This window comes from Protopterus annectens, chromosome 6.part0 (genome assembly GCF_019279795.1).
Source record: "Protopterus annectens isolate FY-2018-M chromosome 6.part0, PAN1.0, whole genome shotgun sequence".
Lineage (NCBI taxonomy): Eukaryota > Metazoa > Chordata > Ceratodontiformes > Protopteridae > Protopterus > Protopterus annectens.
The window spans coordinates 757829836-757853792 of NC_056737.1; the positions used below are offsets into that span (position 1 = coordinate 757829836).

General features: G+C 37.5%; 1 long non-coding RNA gene across 1 annotated transcript in view; it reads left to right on the forward strand.

The window, feature by feature from the left end:
- The window catches only part of LOC122804519, a 185820-nt gene extending 165249 nt beyond the window's left edge, over nt 1-20571 (forward strand). The window contains exon 2 of the long non-coding RNA XR_006365226.1: nt 20086-20571. This is a non-coding gene — a long non-coding RNA (uncharacterized LOC122804519). The remainder of the gene's footprint in view (nt 1-20085) is intronic.
- The last annotated feature ends 3386 nt before the right edge of the window (nt 20572-23957 follow it).

A 23957-nucleotide genomic window follows, 5' to 3' on the forward strand; every position in this document is an offset into this window, starting at 1 on the left:
ATACATACCTGTCTCTTCAGCAGATCCTACTTATATCACAGGCAAGGGTAAAGTCTTTAGACGTGTAATTCTGGTGCTGTTTGTTTTGTGGATATACAGGAGGTCTATCAGAGTGGGGTCTGACAATGCCTTGTATGCTAGGCTTAGATCTCCCTTCAACAGCCTGTAGGAAGTAGAATACAGGTATATGGCCCTGAGGTGGTCTGCATAGGACATGTGACTTATGCCCTGTATTCTTTTAGTGAGGAACCTCTGTGTATGTTCTAATTGTTGGCTATGCCTCGCTAGGTACATGCTAAATGGGGCAGTGTACTCAATGATAGATCTGATGAATGTCGAATACCGTGGAACAATATCTTCCTTGGACTTAGATGCCATACCTTTGTTTATAACTTGCACAACATTGAATGATATCCTCACTACTGCAGACATGTGATGATCAAAGACTAGATTACTCTCTACGTGTGTCCCCAAGTCCCTGACTACTGGGTCAACTCTTGTTTAAGACTATCACCTTTTGTTATACTCAGCATAACAAAACTATTCTATACAGGGGCAAGGCCCACTCTACCAGGGCCTTGACTTCATCTGTGGCTATTTATAAAGGGTTGGATGCTAGAAGTATTCTAGAAGCAGCAACTTGGTCCTCTGTACATACTTTTAAAAAGCACTACAAGCTTGATTCCTTCTCTAGGTTTAGAGCAAGCTTTGCAAGGACCATTCTCCAGCAGCTCCTGCACTCTTCTCCTTCCATCTCCCAAATGTAGTAAGCTATGGCAATCTACCCATATAGCTAAGGCTACTGCAGCAGTGATCAATATGATGAACATAGTACACTTGTGTAAGTAAACTTGCCATAACAGTAGGTGTTCGAATGATCACTGTTGCATAGGGTTACCACCTGTTCCTATTTGCAAGGGACAGTCTCTCTTTGGGCAGTTGTGTCCTGTTGGAAAAAAGAAACTAAAAAATGTCAAGTGTGTTGAGATTTTAGGACAAAAAATATTTACCATGTTTTCTTTAATAGCTGCATAAAACAGTTATTTTGTATTTCACATAGCATAAACAACTGAAATTCTACAAGAATAAGCTTTGATTTGGCAAAAAGGTAAAGTTCTGTCCTTTGCATTGGCCATGGGTATATTTTGTCCTGTAAAATCTCTGTGCATGCAGCAGATATCACATGATGTGCATCAATAGGCAGCATGGGAGCACAATGCCCATTAAAAGTAGCAAGATGAACATGGTCAATTTGTGATGGAAAGTGACTTTAGTGTGGTCATACTTTGCAGATTTGCAAACCCCTACATGACCTTTCAGCTAACAAACAAGCTAGACTGAATTGCAGCGCATGGTTCATGGCTGATAAAACATGTTTTAGGCATGATTCACAGATAATTATGCTAAATCAACTAATTAGCATAGTTGCTGTGTTACAAGCCCTGTTTTAGCATGATAACAATAATTGCCCCCATTTTGATGGAGGCCACATTACAATGAGCAAATTAGAGAATCACAATATAGTGGCTATCAGAGGGTACTGCCCAACAGGCAAACTGACAGCAGACAGGACAGCTGGTAATGATCCTCAGGACTGCAGTGGCCACACAAAGGTGCATGGAAGCAACAGGCACTGTCACAGAGCCATGGAGTGCATTTGATAACACTGCACAGGGGATGAGAGGGGACTGAGAGGTAGGAGACCTAAGTGCAACAGTGCATGGGGCAAAGGGGAGAACAGGCTATACTCCTAGTGTGGGGTGGAGTGGGTTAGGACTACTCAAGCTGACAGGGCAGAGGGGACAGGAAAGATAGGTTGCATGACAGGGCACAGGGATCACATTCAGGATCCATCAGTGCTCAGCTGTGTAGGTTTTGCAACTCTGTGCCATATGCACACAGACGGCATGAAGTGCACTCTACAGCAGGAAATATTGGGCATCCAGTACCCCAGACAAAGATCATATGATGCAGCTAAAGGGCAGCAAGCATGGCTGGCATGACAACTGTTGTCACAATATGGCACATTGTTAAAACGGTTAGTCTATATCAGTACACAGTGTTGTGGCCATTGTAAAGATGCTGGGGGCAGTATGGGAACAATTATCAGTTGGCATGGCCAGTTATGGATGCACACATATTGATCTATATATGTGTAACCCACAGGTGTACATGTCCTAGATTGCGACTAAAGGGAGACAATGAATGGAAAAGTTCAAAAGACAGGAGAGAGTGGTGCTTTTACAGGCCCTATGCACACATCTCCTGCTTATTCCTGAGGATGATAGAACTGACAGGGGCTTCTTAGACAGTGTATGCATAGACTAGTCCTGGACATCAATGTAATGGGTGACCGCAATAGGCCAACAGTGCAAATGCATTGTAGGATCACAGATATGTTACTGTATGCAATGACCAGGGCACTGGAAATCATCAGAAGGAGGATGATCATTGGGTGTGGACCACCAAAACATCCTGGTATCCCTCACCAGGGAAAGTGATCCTCACACTGGCAGTGGCTTGCGTGTAAGAGCTGTGCTGGTAATGACTAGCCTAGTTTCTGTAGAGGATGCTTCAGGTGAGTAGTGACATGTGCCATTCCCTTAGGAGAATGACTTGCAACCATGAATGTGTTGCTTAGACAACCACATATGCATATCTGTTATCCAGTGACATAGGGGCTTCAGTATTAACAACCTGTACCACAAGACATGTATGTGTCTATAGGCTATATATACAACTGGCATTTAGCAAACTATTTGCCAGATGTTGGTGGGAGTCACAGATATAATCTAGCATTGCCAGGGGTACATTATCTCTATGCACTCAAAGGCTCGACTGGGAGAGGATTAAGCACAACAGGTTGGAACATGCTTGATATCAACAGGTCACTAGTGGTGGTGATGATGAAGTCAGCATGCACATGCCATGGCATGGTCCTATGATACAGTAGTAGTGTCATTATGTTAACAATTGAGAGGGACCCATAGCTGACACTGGAGTGACCGTTTGAAGCTCTGACATTATCTGTGTTCAGCAATGGTCATCAAGCCCATGTCATCCCCACCACTATAGCACAGCTGTCAGCAACCATGGATGACATCAGAGGACTGTACCACTTCAGGGGTGCATGAAACCAGTGTACAGGAGAGACTTGAAGGTGCCCATTACTACCAAGAATCCAGGATGTTCCCAGATCTGGCTTCAGTCAGCGTTTGTGCAGGTCAGTGATCTGAATGCACATAACCAGTGCTCATACCATGTCAGAGATGTTGTGTGTGTGAGGCATGGCCCTGCATGAGGAACTGAAACCATTGCAGAGAATGAGGGATATCATGCAATGCATGCTGAGTGACATGTCTTGTCATCTAAGACTGAATGCACAGAAGTTTGCTTTAATTGAATTGTCCTACCTTCTTTTTTACCCCTAGAGCATTTACTTGTTGCGCAGTAGAGCCACTCAGCTTATAAGTATGTGTGATTCCTCATGCAGAGCCCTGATAGGCTGATTTTCATATGCTGCTCCAAGAGCACAGTATTTTGGAGCTGAGTCACTGATACTGGTAGTTGTCATTCCCAAAGCCAGATTCTCCTCACATCTCCTCCCATATGGATCAGTCATCAGACACTCATTTAACCCCATCACAGTTATCTCACCTGTCCATCTGGTGGTGCAGGATTTAACTGATCTGTGATCAATAGTGATGCTGATTGATGGCCTACATCTCTGCCACTTGGAATGTTTAGTGTAGGCAAGTATAAAGTTCTTATACTGTTCTCTAATTTTCCTAAAGTGGAATACCTGTGAGGTGGAGTAAAAAAGCACAGATAATGAAAAAGACTATGTGATTGTTACAGCAGAAATGAACCATCACATGCAAACTAAACAAGTTGTAGCCAAGGCCTATAAGATGCTGGGCTGTAGCCTTAGTGTAGTAGTCTCTATAGCCTTAGGGTAATAGTCTCTAGGAACAGAGATTTTATATTATCCTTGGGCATCTCCTCCAATAAGGAGTACTGTGTTCACTTCTGTTGCTTGAACAAGGACAAGGATATTAGACTAGCCAAAATGCAGAAAGAAAGGATGACTCAATAATTAAGAGACTGGGTGACAAAGGTTCCAAGGAAAGAGTTTAGAAACTGAATCTATTCCTACATGAGGATAGTCAGTAAAATGGAATAATGATGCAAGTAAATGATACACTTAAGGGATACTATAATGGCATATAATTGAAGAAGAAAGTTGGGAAATGGATAAGGCTTACTATAGCTATAGTACAAAATTAAAGATAGATATTAGAAAGCCCTTCTCAGCAGAAGGAGCAGTGGATAAAAGGAAAAAAAAGTTACTCAAGCTGGTGTAAGACTTAAACACAACATACTTCTCCAGTAGGGTCTGGAATGGATGCTGGGCTAAGAGAACACAGGAGGGAGGAACTGCGAGACACAAGTTTCACAAACAGGGCAGACGCTACAGATTTTCTTTTTCTGCTGTCACAGCTGTGTAATGTAATGTGGTTTTAGTATAATACTTGGGAGTTTAAATGTAAAACTCTTGTTTGTCTAAGCAAGTGTAAGTCAGAGCTGCAGTGTTTGTCTTAGTGATGTGATGACATTGAGTGAGCACTGATGAGAGATGGTAGGCTCAGGATGAACAGAGGAAACATTTTGAGAAATGAATCCTCGCCATTATCTCTGAAAATCAGGGTCAGTTGTGTACATTTAGTTGCATTGCTTTGCCAATACTCAAGAAACTATTACATGCAAGTTATCATTTATACAAGCTGTGCTAAGTAATAGCATAGCTAACACAGTAAACAAAATATAATCTAAGTGATGTCCATAGAGAAACAAAATATCAAAATAAACTACTAAAAATGAAACCATTACATAACTCTGCAGGGCATACAGAAGTGTTGTGCACACAAAAAACCCAGACAGCTCTTTGCAGTTTAAAGGCAATTATGCAAATGTTACCTATAAATGCTTATAATTTGCAAATGGGTTATTATGTTTTTAGATTAACATGTCAGGATAAATTTATAGGAAAAGTACAACTGTCCTGAATATATTCCATTGCAATATAGTGAGTGTTTCATAGTACTGAAAGACATTTTCTTGCCTTTATCACATCTGGCCACGACAAATACATTTTATTGTTTCATGCATATCTGTGAGGATATTCATTAAAATCAAAGCAGCGTGTTGGCTCAGAGGTTAAGATTTCTGCCTTAAGGCTGCAAGAACCAAGGATAAGGTCTCACCTCTAATCACTTTCTGCCTGGAGTTGGTACATTCTTGTTCTTTATGCAAACATTTTTCTTTGTGTATGCATTTACTTGAAACTTTTAAAACAACTCTGTAAACTGTGTATGCATATTCATAAATGAACACATTTTCCATTTACACTTGTCCTTTCAGCCCAAAGATTGGCTGAAAATGGTCCACAAAAGACCCGTTCACTTAATTTAATTATTTACCTAGGTGATGAAAATATATTAAAATACCACTAACTAATAGGAAGAGTTTAAATGAAATCCTGAATGTAAAGTAAATTGTGTTTAATTTCTAAATAATGGTCCAGTTAATATAATTATAGAAAGTGTGAATTTCATTTAGTTTATTTTATATTTACATTTTAAAGATAAGTGTGTGCATATATACGTGCATATATGTGTGTGTGTGTGTATGTATGCATATATCTCAGGAATATGTTTTAGTTCCTTTCAATGCAAATCTGCACAGCGATAATGGTACTTACAACAGTAAGTAATTAATCTGCATAGAGATATTGTGCCTTATAAACAATGTACAGAACAGACAAATATAAAATACAGATAATGTTTGAAACGGTTTATCATAACCTGCTAATGTGAGAATTGAATGCATTTGCCTTCCTGATTTAACATCCTGAAGTCAATATAACTTTCAGAACAGTAAACAGTAGAATACTCTTGTTTTATATTCTCATTAAGAACCCTTTAGCATGTGTATCATATTGATTTTGTTTTCCTTCTGAAGTCTGTAAAACCATGTTTGTATTATAAATGTAAAACATGAGACAATTTTAACCACTAAGTATGAAACTGTAACCTGGTTTTGTTCAACTATATGAATATGGAATTAAAAAGTAATGCATAGCACACAGAGTTATATTGCTAAAACATAATTTGCATATAATTTTGGTTTATACATATTTGTTAGCTGTTTTTATTTCAGAACTTATTCACTCTCTCATTAATATAACGTAAATAATAAAATGTCTGGTATTAAAATCATATATATGTATATTAACTAACTCATAAAATACTAACAAAGTACAGCAGTGACTATTAGCTTTATTGCAGCTCTTGTATGATGTGAAATTTTTAGAAGTTGTTTTTTTCTTTTTTAGGAATGACTTGGCAGACGTTTATGGGAAAAATATATGCCATAAGAAACAACCTTTTCCTAATTTTGATAGGCATTTTGGCAATTGTTCTATTACCCTCTGCTGTACTGTAAAGCAGGGCATTGCTGTACAGAACTGTATTTCTCCTTATTTTGCCAAGGCAAAAACATTTTGCCAATTTTTTAAAATAATATGCCAAGCCAAGAGCCACATCTTTTGTCAGACAGCAGTCTAGTTTGTCTAGCTCAGCGTGGCTATGCCTGTCTTTCCCAACTACCCCACAGAGTGTGACACTGCCCATCACTGCTTCTATAGCCCCTCCCCTGCAATTAGGCAAAGCAAACATAGCAGTCATTCAGAGAAGGCCTGAGGTATCCACAGCTGTCAACAGCACAGATCTGCAAACTTGACAAACAAGCTTTATCCATTCAGTGCTTCAGTACTCCAATTAGAACCGCAATTTACCTCAAACAACACAGATAGTATTGATAACTTTTACTCCTATTTAAGTTACCTGAGAAAGCATCCACTGGAAAATAAGAGCTTATACCCTGAGGCAGCCTGCAATCAGGAGTCAGTTACCATGCCTACTGCAGCTTACGCTGAAGAATGTGCTGGCTGTTGTACAGAACACAGTCAAAAGATGAAGAAAATGTGCAGGCAATACTACTTTGGCAGGGTTGGTGGGGAATCTGAGACACGACTGCTGCTACGGACAGATCTCACTGCATGCAATTTGCAAACATGCCAACTTAATGGCATGTGATAGACACTGGATGGAATTTAAAGGTCTCAGGGTCTCAACAAGCTGGAACAGTGCAGCAAAACTTTAAGCAGCAAACTTTTGTGTATGCCTTTGCAACATGGCTTGTCTGTCTGTCATAATTAACTGTCTACATTTCTGTGCTGAAGTGATTCTCACATTTGTTAAAACTGCTCATAGCTCAGAAGTGTGAGTACTCAATAAATTCTGTATGACACTTCCTTAACAATGAATCTTTTGTTAGATTATTATATGCCTTAGAATAGGTAGATTTTATCAATAGATTACTGTGCTGAAGTTTAGAATTTTAACTGCAAGTTTTCAGTTTGCTGACCCTAGAATGTGGCTAAAGCACATGATAACAGTTATCTTTTTTATGGATAAAAAACAAATAAATATTGTCATGATGTTTCCTTACAGATATACCATGATTTTAATAATACTGCCTGTAAAAAAATTGATATTTTTGAAAAGTAACACTTTATGAGATAATGAAGAGGGGAATGCTCACACAACATAATAAATGAAAGTAAATTAAAAATGCATTCATATTGATGGGTGTCTAGGTGAGTGTGTGTGTGTGTGTGTGTGTGTGTGTGTGTGTGTGTGTGTGTGTGTATATGCACATGTGTGTGTGCGTGTGTGTGTGTGTGTGTGTGTGTGTGTGTGTGTGTGTGTGTGTGTGTGTGTGTGTGTGTATTGTGTGCATTGTGTGTATGTATATCTACATGCACATCCACACACACACACACACACACACACACACACACACACACACACAAACTCACGCCCGCGTGCGCACAAGAGATATGGAATTGAAACTCAGATGCTTAAATATGGAATTGAAACCCAGATGCTTAAATATTTATGAATCAGTCAATATATTTCCGGAGAGTCCAATGTAATATATGCTGATATGTGGAACCATAATGCTAATTACATAGGATATAAACAGTGAAATCTATGTCAGGGTGAACATTTTTTACCATATTTTTCTCATGAAATAACATATACTAAAATTTTACACTAAGCATTCCCACAGAAATGCTTTAACAGTGTTATTGGATCAAAATGTGTGGCCTAGTGAAAGATTCTTGAGCCATAATGGAACTTTTAGATGGTCTTTTATTCCTTCTCTGCAAGGAAAGTTATTTTTAAACATTTAACAGATAGTCACACTTTCACAAATTTACTGGTGTGTCTCAAGCCAGCTGTTTCTTTTTAATTTTTTTCTTTAAAATGAATTCACCATGAATGCAAACTTACTTAGGCCCACGACTGTGAAAAATGTTCAAAAATAATATGATGACAGATAAATACAATAAGCATATACTTATAGGTAATACTGTTTTATAAGAAAGATTAGAACACATTTTGGGACATATCCCTGCATTCAACAAATGCAGATCTGCAAGCAAAAAAGATACAAGTCCATTTGAAAAAAAAGATATTATTATTATTGTAAATGCACTTTGTTTGCAGAATTGTCAGCTATAAATGCATTCAATGTGTTTAATAACAACCCCATTGTAAGTTTTGTTAAGCAGTAAATAGTTATGAATGCAGACATCACTAACTTATTGCCTAATTAATTTATAGTTGTAAATTTGTGATTTATACATTGGGACTGTTTGTTAATCTTTGTCTTGAAATACTCTGGTGTGATTATTAACATTAGCAAATTACATGACCCCACAGGTACAGTTAATTCCTTTCAAAAATGAAGATATTTGAATATACTCATGGATGACTGTCTCTCCCATTTCATAGTAATGTTGAGCATATAACTTGAAATGTTTTGCATCAACTAAAGCTAGCTTGCAGTATTTCACAGTTACTTACCATTGAAGCTTGTTGTGCCATAGAAATTAATATCTTACTTCCTGGAATTGAATATGCCTTACCTACCATAGTCCTTTTGTTGGGGCATGACAAAGTGCAAACTGGTTACCTATCACTGCTGAAGTTATGTATTTTGTTAATGCCCACCACTGTCAAACAACTTAACCATGTTCAATCCTGTATCCTCTCTTCATAATGATACCAGTCTTAAACTAAAGAGACCCCACTTTGCTATAGGAGCTTGTGAAACATCATTTAACAAAGTAGCCCCAATGACCTGGAACATTCTGTCTATGGATATTGCTGCCTTAGACAATCTTTCCCTTACAAAAATGCAATCACATCTATCTCAAGAATATAAAGGTGTATGTTTTATAGATGAGGGATAGGTTGGGTCTCCTGCTCTTTGTTTCTGAATAGTTTTTCTTATATTTCAAGACCTCTGCCTCAGGTTTTGTACACATTTGTAAAAATGATATTACCTCTAAACACTGCATAACTTTTCAGTTTAACATTATGCTATAATGTTGATGTATGTGTGATCATATTTAGTTTGTGAGATAATGTCTCTGCCTTTTGTTTGATATCTTCATCTGCTATTCTGTTTAACTATGTAAAATATTACTTGTTTAGCAGAATATATTTTTTTCCTCTCTGTCTCTATGTAACCTTTACTTTTACTGTTTTTTGCCATTTTGGCCCACGTAGTGGCTGAAAAGGATCTTGCATCAGCCTGCCCACTACGTGATTAACAAACAAAGTAAACAAAGTACAAAAGGACTGAAAATCAGATACAGTTATAACTGCATTTGTTAAAATGTAGCAGCTGAATAATTGGATGTTTTCAGACAGTTTATATAGAAGGATAAATATTTTCAACCACATTTCTGCTTATTATTGTAAAGACAAATGCTACAATATTTAGAAAAATTACATTCTGATCATTTATTTAAATACCACATCTGTATTACATATACACTTAAACATGACTTTTTAGAACATAATCAGATATTGCAGTCAAATATGCTCTGATGCTTTTATTTGTTATTACATTTTCAAATATCATCATCATCTTCTTTCGGCTGTTCTCATTAGGGGTCGCCACAGCAGATCATCTGTTTCCATTTCTTCCTGTCATCTGCATCTTGCTCTGTCACACCAGCCACCTGCATGTCCTTTCTCACCACATCTATAAACCTTAACTTAGGCCTTCCTCTTTTCCTGTTACCTGGTAGCTTCATCCTTAGCATATTTTTCCCAATATACTCAGCATCCCTCCTCAGCACATGTCCAAACCAACATAATCTTGCCTCTCTGGCTTTGTCTCCAAACCTTCCAAACTGGGCTGACCCTCTAACATATTTATTCCTAATCCTGTCCACCCTCATCACACCCAGTGCAAATCTTAACATCTTTAACTCTTCAGCTCTAACTCCTGCCTTTTTGTCAATGCCACTGTCTCCAACCCATATAACATAGCTGGTCTCACTGCCCTCTTGTAGACCTTCCCTTTCACTCTTACTGGTACTCGTCTGTCACAAATCACTCCTGACACTCTTCTCCACCCAATACATCCTGCCTGTACTCTCTTCTTCACCTCTCTTCAGCACTCACCATTACTCTGAACTGTTGATCCCAAGTACTTAAACTCATTCACCTTCGCCACCTCTACTCCTTGCATCCTCACCATTCCTCTATCCTCCCTCTCATTCACACACATATATTCTGTCTTAGTCCTGCTGACCTTCATTCCTCTTCTCTCTAGAGCATATCTCCATCTCTCCAGGGTCTCCTCCATCTGTTCCCTACTCTCACTACAGATCACAATGTCATCTGCAAACATCATAGTCCACTATTATTAAATTTTCCATTAAATTTTCCATTCACCATTACATTTTCAAATATATGAGTGTTTAATTCATATTAGCTAAGGATGTAAGTAGTTCAATTATGTATTATTCCATCAGCTCCTAAAAATAATATGCACTTTATTAAAGTGCACTTTATTTTCTTGTTAACACTGAATAAGGAATGAATCTTTGTGGTTTGCAAAATTGTTGTGCTACAAACATCCACACATTTATTTAGAATAGACTGTGAACTTTATATTTACTTTATATTTAAAAATCATGGCAAACACATTCCTCAGCAAAAATCAATCTGTCAAATTCTGTGTTTTTAATGTCTTGCCAGTGTTGTCACTTGCTATGTAAGCAAGATATTATGACATGACGGAATAGATGAGATGCAAGTATGCCCAGTGCAGTCCAGCGAAACAGGCAAATAATGGAAGCAAACTCTGTTTCTGTGAATAAGAATTTCTGGCATTTTTCACTTGTTCTTTTACTTTTTGTAATATATGGTAGCGTCATACAGAAAAAAATCTTTCTCTGTATAAAAAAAATATATACAGATATATATATATATATATATATATATATACATATATATATATATATATATATATACACACACACACACACACACACACACACACACATATATATCTATATATATATATATATATATATATATATATATATATATATATACATTCTGAAAGCCAGCTTTAACAGATGTAATTGTATTCAGGCAACCTTTATTAAGCCTTTTGAAGGAGGAAAGCCCCCTGTACCATCCCAATGTGGAAAGCAAGCCCCCACACCACCAAACTTATATATACCAACTCCACAGTCATACCAATTCAGTAAATAGGGAAATTACCCCTGAAAAGTGCATTACTGCAAACAGTGATTTCCTAAGGAGGAACTCCAATCCTCAGCAGGTTGAATTTCGAACAAATGATATTTGAGAATTCAGTCTCCGCCTACCCGTAGGTTACCAGTTAATATGACATGTTTTGCCTTTTGGGCCCCATCAGTACAGCAAAAGTGAAAATTTTAACTATTCTGTGAAACACTCAGCTTATGAAAACCCTGATTTCCTTTGCAGTAAGACTGGGTCCAAAACAGGTTTCAAACAAAAAAGAAAGAAAAAAAAAGCACAATAAATTAATACAGAATCAGAACCAGGGAGCATGGGTGAAAAATTACTTTCAAAAATGCAAAAAAGCCCCACAGAAAATGTATAGAGGACCAAAATGGAAAGGCCTATATAGGACCAAAACAGAAAAGCCTTGACCTTGACAAAGCAAGTCACCAAATGAGAAAAACAACTACAAACCACCTTTGATGAGGGTATAAGTGAATAATGTCATGTTCACAGTAATGGAGTAGTGGAGTCTGGATTTATTGGCCTGAATGCAAAAGACTTATAAAAATAAATAACAGGTCATTGTATGTTTAGATGCCAGTGGAACATTTCTATGTCTTTAAGAGGTAATTTGCAATTTCCCCACGATGCTCAGTGTTCGGAGAGGTCTGTGGTTATATATCTGCTTATCGATATATATATGGATAAAGAGATATTTTATATATGCATATATATCCATCCATTCTCAACCCTTTTCCCATTTTTGCACATGGGGTTGGGGTGTCACTTCGACCGTGACAATCATCTAGAGCCAAAGTTCACCCTCCGGGTGGCTAGCCTTGCTATGGTAGTTTATCTGTACTACATGCTCGTACACACAATCACACCTAGGGCCAGTTTAGAGTGTCCAGTCCACCTACTGCATGTCTTTGGAATGTGGGAGAAAACCAGAGTACCTGGAGAAAACCCAAGCAAACACAGGGAGGACATGCAGACTCTGCACAGAAGGCACCAAAGCTGAGAATCTAACCAGGGAACCTCTTACTGTGAGTTGACAATGCTAACTGCTGCACCCTATGCCCGCACACACACACACCCAAACACACACACACACACACACATACACACACACACACACACACACACACACACATATATATATATATATATATACATATATGGGTCTACTTTTTCTAATCGAAAGCTCATCTTTTTGAAAAGAAAAAGTACAAGCCCAGTTACGAGAAAGTGCTCTTAAATGAAAGTGCACTTTCACAAGAAAAGGTTCAACGAACCATTAAAATTACAAAAAGCCACACTACAAAGAAATTTTTGCAGGATGGCAAGTCACCCTGCTCCCCCCACACCTCTGCTACTTTATATATGCTAACTCAGAGATCGCACTACAGTGGGGAAACAGGTATATCCCCTTATCCTCACGGTAGCGTGATCTGGTAGTTGCGAAAGTGCACTTTTATTTAAGTGCACTTCTGTGTAAATGGATTTGCACTTTTTCTTTTCAAAAGGATGAGCTTTCAATAAGAAAAAGTAGACCCATATATATATATATATATATATATATATATATATATATATATATATATATATATATATACATATATATATATATATGGGTCCTATTTGTTTTATCAACAGTACGGTTCATCGAACCGTACTTTGTCGAAATTACTTTAGCAAAAGTGCATTTTGTCGAACATGCACTTTTGCTAAAGTAAACAAATAAAAAGAAAAACATGCTGTTTGCATGTTGCCGTAGTTGTAGATCAACTTATACTGTTGATGTACAATTAAGGAAAGTTTTGTTGAGATCGTAGTATAATATTCCCTTTTCCCCACTGTAGTGCAATTTTGGAGCAAGAATATTAAAGTAGGGGGGTGCAGGGAAGCTTGCCCCCCCTGAATAACAATGTTTAGTGTGTTATTTTACTTTTTTAGTTAGTTTTTGTATTTTTATTCTGTGAAAGTGCATTTTCAATGGAATGCACTTTCGTGGAAGTAAGTTCAAGGAAGTACTGTTCGATGAACTATACTTTCGATTTAAAAACGTAGATCCATATATATATATATATATATATATATATATATATATATATATATATATATATATATATATAGATATGTGTGTGTGTGTGTGTGTGTGCGCACTCAAATATATATATAATATATATATTATATATATACACACACACACACACACACACACACACACACACACACACACACACACACATATATGATACACATAGATACAAGTGTGAATATGCATAAACATATAATATATATTTGTTTATTTGTTTTCCACTATTGTTCAATGCCATGTTGTTTCATATTTTTCTGAGCAGGGGTAGGATGAATTAAGAATTTATAATATTATCACATTTGGATAGTGTTACATTTGCTTAGATTGCTTATAGCACTTTGGAATGTGCAAACCTGTACAGAACATGTATAAGAACAATTTCGATCAAACAAGTTTAATAATACTCCACAAAGACCAAAAATGTCGCATGCATTTTGGAAAGAGATATTATAGGTAAAAAAAAAAAAAACAAAACAAAACTTGGACTTATTCTGTGTGAGTTATTTACTTCAGCATAATGTTGCTTTGCATTTAAATTTTGTACCAGATTAATTGAGTTGCACTATGAGGGAATGGTTCTGAATCTAGCACCAGGTCTAAAAATATACAAAACTTGCTTCATCCTTATGAAGTAGTTCAAAGTCATTTTACTTATGCTTGAAAATAACCAGAAGTTCTGAAGGGAGAGAACATGAATAATAGTACAAGTGAGGTAAGAAACAGAGCACAAGCAAATAAAAAATTGCCTATTTTTTCCAGATTTGACCGTGTAAGTGGGATACGCATTATTTTCATGACTTTAGTTTAAAACTTACGTAAAAGACCAGATTCCAAAAGAGTTGCTTTCAGTGTAAGTCTGCCCTGATTCTGAGAAATCTGCTCTCAATGTAAGTGACTTACTTTGTTGTAAGGCTATAAACAGGCTTACTATGGGGACCAGATTTCAAAACACCTGGTCGCTGTGTAAGTGGTCACATACACTGTGACTGAGGGCATGTCTTTTGGAAATGGGGCCAAAGAAATTTAGAATGAAATGTCTAGTCAATCCTAAGGTGACTGTTTGCAATGGTGCATATGCTCATTACAGCTCGGTCAAAAATTTCGTTTTTAAAATTCTCATATTTTGGGTAAGGCAATTGGTCTAATTTTCTGATGTCATTTATTGCAGTGGCAAATGTTATATTTTTTTACATTAATGTGTCCTTAAATTGTGGTAAGTGTTGGTGTGAAATATAGAGCCTTGCAGTAATAAGAACAAGATCATTAGAAGCTTGTCTATGTCTCTTCTTTGACAGAATGTGCTTATGAACTAATTAAATTAAGTTACGCCACTTCTCATTGCATTAGGGAAAATAACATTCCCCCCAGGGGTAAGTGAATTGGATTTAATTGTGCAGGTTATGTAGTCTCCTGTACTAAAGAATATAAGAGGCCCTGGTTCCCACTAAAATACATTTTTTATGTCTATAGCATGCTTTACTAAGTTGCAATAAAGCTGTATTTCAACTATTTATGTATCACTTTTGTTTATTTTAGGTTACTTTGCATCAGTAAAAAGCATTCAGGTATGTGACAGTCCATTAAATGACCTATACCTAGGTTGAACATTCCTGGCATAACACTGAGTATGAAGACCTAGTACTTACTCCTCAAATGCATCAAGAAAATGACACCATGTTGCTGTAGTACTTCCAGCAATTCATTCTGAAATATTTGACTACATTCCTTCGCCAGGTTGACACAACATATGGAGATAATTCTAGAAACTTCCATAAACTCACTGATATCTCTGCTAGGACAAAGAGTTGATTTACTGTTCCACAGCTAGGATGGAATCCACAATGGTTCTCCCAAATCAGAAACTCAACTACCAAATGAAGTTTCATTTGAAGCACCACAATTTAAGGACCATGATCCCTCAGTTACTGGAAATGACCCCCTATTTCCTTATTATAAAAATATGGACCATTACCCCAACTTGCCATTGCCATGCTGGTACTCTAGCTCTTTGCCCAACATTGAAAAGGAATGTTAGCCATGACACTCCAACTTTGTACAGCCCCATCAGCATTTCTGGTCATCTCTCACCCACTCCCAATAGTTTTGTAAAATTCAGAACATTTGTTTTTCATAGTGACCATATCTACAAAAATCGATCCAGTCCCTTTGACTGCTTATGATATTGCCTAGCTCAAGGGAAGGCATATTCATTTGATTCGGGAGTTTCACAAACTATCTGTTCTACCTTTCAACAATGACATCAGTCAAGCTCACCATTTGTCTGGTCTTGATAGCAACAATTTGAGCAATGTCTTGCCATCCCTGCTTCCTGAACCATGAAATAGTTCACTAGTAAGTCATATACTAAATCTCAACTAGCTTTTAGTTTACTAGCACTTATTCAATCATTGTGTTGGGTAACACCATAGGCTCCTCGACCTTTCATCTTTTCATCATTTCTTGTATTAGACTTTTCCTTCAACCAGTCAGTATAGTTAGTAAATCCCTACTACTGAACCTTTTCAGGATACTTTGTGTGCATCTTGGAGGGTGTGACTTAATTCTGATACAACTCTTCAAGGTGATTGTAATGTTCATTGAACTGCTAAAAAATGAAATTAGCCCCAAATGGATATATATACATCATATACATATATATATATATATAAACCTGATCTTTAAATTACCAGAGTTGAAGATTTGAAAGCATATCATAGTTTAAGTACCTGGACATTTTTATAACTTGTTCATATAAATAACCAAGTAATTAACATAAAATAAAAATCAGTGACCTTCTAAGTTCTACTACTAATGAAAAAAGTCTAATTTATATAGACAAAAAGCTGTCTGCTGCTATCTTGATTACCCCTGGACTTTCTTCTTTGTTCCCTAAATCCTCTCATATATTTTATATCCAAATCTGCAGGACCATCTTGTTCCAGGATCAGAAACCAGTCATTACGCTTTGGAAGTTTGTTAAAAAATGAGGACATACGTAAGTTTGGGGGGTGGGGAGCTTGCTATGTGGTTGCAGGAAGGTTTTGCCCCCAGAAAAAAAAACTTTAGAGGAGAACAACAATGTTTGTCATTCACTGTTCCACTTTTTTATAGTTATTCCTTCATAATTCTGAAACTCGCACTTAGAAATCTTGGAATTATAATACAGAGCCAAACAACAGAGCCATTAATGGCCCAGTAGGCGATGGCCTCTTCAGATGGTTCATTAAAATTCATAAGTCATATTTTATGGGTTTGGCTCTTGGTCTGCTTTTGACCAATGGCCATCTAACACTTGGCATCTGTGTGAATCAGGATGCAGCAATGTAAGTCAAAAACAGAATCCCAGGCTATTGCAAGTCTTCCCTGTGACAGCAACTACTGATGGATGTTTGCCTTTTGGATCTATGATCCTGAAGTTCTGGTTATGAGATCAGGCTGCCAGACGACTTTCCAAATCATTTCCTGAATTAAGAACAACATTGTCACCATCCACTTTAAGGTAAGCAGTGGACAGAGGAAGTACTTTTTAAACACTGCACATCTTATTTAGGAATTGCTTAAAACTGTTAGTCTTTAAACACAACGAAAATGCTTCAGTAATTACTACAGTGTTTATTTTATGTCAGACTGTATGTTTATTTTATGTATCTTAACTAGTTTAGCCAATGTTGAATCTGTTGCACTACAGTCTGGTTTGTTATACCAAATACATTGTGCCTTCATCTTATTAAGGGAAATATTGCTTGAGGGATGCCATAGCTTTAGGCAGCTCTGTTTTGTTTAGTTTCATTTCTTTTGAGATCATATGGCAATCCTCAAAGCTTCAGACCACAGTTCACAAATCCCTGGAACTTTTCAAGTACACATTTTTATATAAAACATGTGCCTGAGATTGTGAGTACAAGGCTTTCTGAGGTAATGAAACAGGTATAACTAAAAAGCTTTTTTTTGCAGAGAGCATGGGGACCTTTGTCTCAAGTCACCATTCCTTTATTATTCTCACTCCAAGGTCACTTATCCCAGCAAAAGAATAAACATCAACAGACCTCAATATATTTTCTTGTTCTTTTTCCATGAGGATATTATCCTGCAGAACAGAACAGTATATGACTGAACACAAACAAACAAACTGATTCTAGGTTGAATGATTTGTAACAAAATACATTTAGCACCTTGGGCTATGAAACTTGAATGAATGTGGTACAGACTTTTTATACTGAGCAACAACATCAAAACTAATCTCCTACATTAATGGCCCATGTATTTCTAGCTCTTGGCTGACCTCACAGTTTGACACTGTAAACTGCATGTAAGAACTTTTATTGCTTGTGATTTCTACTTCCTCCAGTCCTTTGGAAACTAAATCCGGACAAATTCAGTGGCTTGTGGTACATGGCAGATAATAGGAGAAGTACTTGTTTTTGCAGAGTAACCAGTTATTACTTTTTTTATTCTAAGGCTATGTGAGCCCAAACTTTAAGTTGTATTAGAACAGAGTATAAGGACTGTAGGGAGTGTGGCCCTACACATAGGATTGCAGGGCCAGAGTTTGTTCTTCATGCAATTTATGCAGATCACAACAAATGTAACCAAGGGACTAAGGGCAGGTGGGCTGAATTAGCTAACCTGGAGCCTGAGGAGTTGGCTGGGTGGATGGAAATATGAGTCATTTTGCTGGACCACCCATTCATTACAGGAGAAGGAAGGGGATTCCCATCTAGGGTGACACACCATCTAGGGTGACAGATCGTGGTGGAGATCAAGACTCTAGCTCAAGCTTCAGCTATGAGGATTGTGCTGACTGTGTGTCCAAGGACAAAGATCTGCACTGTCATCACTGCAAGCAAGGCTTGAAGCAGGTCAGGGCATGGCGTGGGGAAATAAAACAGCTGGACCACCGATGGATGACAGCTTATTTTCATTCATTTCTTGCAACAGCTGCTGACGCTGCTATGAACAGCCAGTACAGAAATAAATGAGAAATTATAGGGAGGGAGGAAGGGGCTAGATTGCTGGGATGGGAAGGGGGAAAATTGCTTGGGTGAAAGCAGTTTTCATTGTTTTAGTTTCTTGAAAAGTGCCATTTTGTACGGAATCATTAAGAAGCATTTCTATTCTTAATTAATAGTGCAAAGGTTGAGGATGAGCCAACTAGACATGAAGCTGATGTCAAAACAATAATTCTATATGAGGAATATTTTCATTGCACATCGTAGTATTATTCATTACATTACTGCTGCTTGAACTGCTGCTAACATAGCAGCACGATGTACAAATAACAAAGAGATGAGTAGCAATTAGCTGCAACAGTCAAGAACATTAAGAAGGTTATTGACTTTTTTTTCTGATGTCTTTTTTTGCTGCATTTACACTAAAATTATCATTGCCAATACTTCAAGTATGAAGCTGGCATTCACCCTTGACCTCCACAAGGATGAACTATTGTGTGGTGCGTAGATATGGTTAACAGTATATTTTTGACAATATTGTAAGATTTAAATTGACATGAACCATGATCCATAATTTGAAGCAATAAGTGTAGAAAAAATTACATTTAACAGCAGCACATTTCAACTTTCTGGTTGTACTTTCATAATTTATGTCAGATATTATAAAAATGCCTGGCTATTTTATACATCAGTTATGAAAAAAAGCAAGGTCAAAGGAAGCTAATACCTTACATTTCAGTAAGTTTCTTACAATCATTTTACAGTAAGCTGTAGTTATCACAGGGTTTGATTACATCTGATATATCTACTGCAACTTTGTACATCTTAGTATTTGTGCCTGTTTGTAAAAAGCCATTTTATGTGATATGTACTCTGTATTTGTTTCTGTTAAAAGGTCACTGTATTTGATGTGCAGTGAAGTACATTATTTTATTATTGCCTTGATACCAATATGCCAGTTAGCTCAGGTGAATGAGAATCTGAAGGGTATTACGACATGTAATCCCAATAGAAAAGCCTCTGATCAAAGCAGCAGCTATTTATTCATATAGTAGAACTGCTATATTGCTAAACAAAATATTATTTTGCTAGCTTCCAAGAATACATTGATATGCTTGATTTAAAATAAAATGACACCATGACTTATCCTTGTCTAATACTTAAATAAATAAATAAATGCACAAATAAATAAATAAATGTTACTCTTTTTTTGCATATCACTACAGTTCTGAACATATTTTGATACTCTGGAAAACTGTCTTGTCTGATCTGATCTGATATTGAAATGTTTCTTTGTTTGCAACTCATGTTAATATTTTCTTTGTAGGTTCATAAATGTGAAGATATGAAAAAAATCTCTTAACAGCGAATAAGAAAACTGAAGCTAATCTTCATTCGGCTCATGGCTATATCAGGAATTCTCTGCAAAGTGTGGCTAGCAGTATAAAACAGAACTACTGTGTAAAAGTAACAAGACAAGCGTGCAATAATAAAAGCACGTAAAATACAGTGAACTACTTCTGACGAAAAAGAAGTGACGATGTGTCATCACTATCTTCTGAATAAGCAGAGCAGTCAGATTTTCAATGTAAACATACAATAAGGCTTTCATAAAGGGTTAAATAATAAGCCAATTGTGATTATGAAAGTGATTTTATATGCATAGTGTGCACCCAATGAATATCCAGAGATAATACCTTGTGATACAGACGGACCTGTAAAGGTGGGTGCATTGAGTGCGCATACCTCAAAAAGTATCTGTGTACAAACTTCTTTAGTAAAGTAAAATAAAATCCATGGGCTTTGCTTCCAGCATATTATCTGCCTTTTTATATTTGCCTCTGAAATTCGTTTCTGTGAACACTAATGACTTAACATACTTTTTCTTTTGAGTAATTCCACTTTGTAAAGGTCAACAAAATGCTAGGCCCTGATCAGTATAATTACTTCTTTTTCATCTGAAATGTACATAAATTTCTCCTGCTGTACTCTGTTCACTCCCTATATATATCGTAAAAGGGCACTCAAACAAATCTACCCATAATATAAAAGACATCCCATAATATAAAAGACATTATAAGACTAAACTGCGGGCCATAACAAATGTAATTATTTGTGTCTGTTTTCAGACAATGTGAAGGTCTTCCCTGTTTTACTGTGACCTTAGTCCATACTTCATGATATCTTACTATGTCATAGATATTTGCAGGGTGCATATCATGAGCAGGTAAACTAGGCATATAACACTCACAGAAGTAGAACCCAGCTAGCAGGATGCATGCTTCTATACTAATAGAGTCTGGGAGTGTACACACTGTCTCCAACATTATGAATGCAGTGGCTAAATATGTCACTCTGGTTAACATCACTGGAATTGTGCTGCCTGTATTTTGCTTCAATCATGTACGAGACAATGACTGCATGTAAACCTTAAGCTGTACATTTTGTAGTGGTTGTGCAATGGACTTGCAGTGTGAACTCTGGAGGGTTGAAACTGCACCCTACATATCTCAAGCTTTTAATTTATTGTCTAGAGGTTAGCACAGAAGACTGAGGCTCTGAGCTGTAAAAAAGTTGATTCCTGTAGTCAAGGCTACAGGGTTTGATTCCTTCCACCTCGCTTTGCCTGCCATATGACTCTGAGCAAGTCACTTAATGATGGCGCTTCTGGGTCACCCCTAAAGCAGGCTGATTTTGTCAATAAATAGATAAGGAAAATGGCACTGTTTGTTTAACATGTGTTTAAACACAGTAAGTGTAAGGCCAAAGATAAAATATAACTATCCGTACTTGTATAGTTCTTGCTACATCATCATCATCATCATCATCTTCTTTCGGCTGTTCCCGTTAGGGGTCGCCACAGCAGATCTACTGTTTCCATTTCTTCCTGTCCTCTGCATCTCGCTCTGTCACACCAACCACCTGCATGTCCTCTCTCACCACATCCATAAACCTTATCTTAGGCCTTCCTCTTTTCCTGTTACCTGGTAGCTTCATCCTTAGCATCTTTTTCTCAATATACTCAGCATCCCTCCTCAGCACATGTCCAAATCAACTTAATCGTGCCTCTCTGGCTTTGTCTCCAAACCTTCCAACCTGGGCTGACCCTCTAATATACTTATTCCTAATCCTGTCCACCCTCGTCACACCCAGTGCAAATCTTAACATCTTTAATTCTGCCACATCCAGCTCAAACTCCCGCCTTTTTGTCAATGCCACTGTCTCCAACCCATATAACATAGCTGGTCTCACTACCCTCTTGTAGACCTTCCCTTTCACTCTTACAGGTACTCGTCTGTCACAAATCACTCCTGACACTCTTCTCCACCCACTCCATCCTGCCTGTACTCTCTTCTTCACCTCTCTTCCACACTCACCGTTACTCTGAACTATTAACCCCAAGTATTTAAACTCATCCACCTTCGCCACCTCTAATCATTGCATCCTCACCATTCCTCTATCCTCCCTCTCATTCACACAGATATATTCTGTCTTAGTCCTGCTGACCTTCATTCCTCTTCCCTCTAGAGCATATCTCCATCTCTCCAGGGTCTCCTCCACCCGTTCCCTACTCTCACTACAGATCACAATGTCATCTGCAAACATCATAGTCCACGGGGACTCCTGTCTGATCTCGTCTGTCAACCTGTCCATCACCATTGCAAATAAGAAAGGGCTCAGAGCTGATCCTTGATGTAACCCCACCTCCACCTTAAACGCATCCGTCACTCCCACCGCAGACCCGCTGTCACACTACCCTCGTACATATCCTGTACCACTCTTACATACTATTCTGACACTCCTGACTTCCTCATACAATACCACAACTCCTCTCTAGGCACCCTGTCATATGCTTTCTCTAAGTCTACAAAAACACAATGCAACTCCTTCTGACATTCTCTGTACTTCTCCATCAACACTCTCAGAGCAAAGATCGCATCTGTAGTGCTCTTTCCTGGCATGACACCATAGTGCTGATCACCAATCATCACGTCCCTTCTTAACCTTGCTTCCACTACTCTTTCCCATAACGTCATGCTGTGACTGATCAATTTAATCCCTCTGCAGTTACTACAGCTATCTTAAATGAACTTTTTTGATTTGCTATCTGGTTCACAAGAAAGTAAGCATAATGGAGTACAGTATAGAAAATTCCACAACAATCATCTCTCCATGAAAATGTCTGTTAAAGCAACTACATGTGTTTAAGTACTATATGAGAGTGCTGTCTTAAGTGCTTACCCATCTTACTCTATTACATGGCTCAGGTATCATCCAGATTTTAATGACACTATTTGTAGCTGTGATCTTTTTGAGTGCATCTATTTCTCTAGTTTGGCAAATCTGGAAACTGTTCCACCCAGTAGTTTAAAAGGTGAAGGAAGCTTACGTAATGAGCACTACATCTGCTAGTGTATGTTAGCTTTATATAAGTCGTAGTAAAATACAGCACACTTTTTCTTTTCTTTTTTGTCAATCCAGCCTCCCCTCTGACTATCTAGCTTTGCTCTGGGCCCTTTATTTCCCGGGATGGACAACCCTACAGCCAATCATTTGCTTTGATGTAAGACTAGGGATAAAAACTGAAAGTTGCTTTGTAACCACAGTGATATTTGTCAAATAAATAGATGCAGCAGTAAGGTATAGAATCAACAAGCTTTCCTGTAAAACGCTTTTTCAATCTATAGTTCTTTACCCATGATTTTATATGTACAAGAATTAAGAGCCAGAAATGGTATTGCCATCCCTGTTGGATGTTCAGCGTTTTGCTTTTTAGCAATAATGTCCCTGCTTCTCCTTTAATTTCTGTATCAACCTTGATATGAGGGCCCCTATGTGGTGCCTCACTCGTGGGTCCCAGTTTTCAGTGTTATGTGTCATTACTTACTCCTCATTCATATCCAAGATGTGGAATTCCCTCGCTTCATCTATCAAGAAAACAAAACATTTCACCTCCTTTAAAAGACAGCTAAAAGAATGCCTCCATGACTCTTGGATCTGCATGTGCTCACCCGACTAAGTGATTTTACTCTTAATTTAATCAGTCTCACTTAAATTCAGCTATAAATCTTTCAACCCTAGCCTGTGGCCCATTTCATTCATATTATACTCTTCCTCATATACCATTTGCCTTTCTCTTCCATCTAATCTATATTATCCATTTCCTTTCTCTCAATTTTTCATTCCTTCATTTCCTGT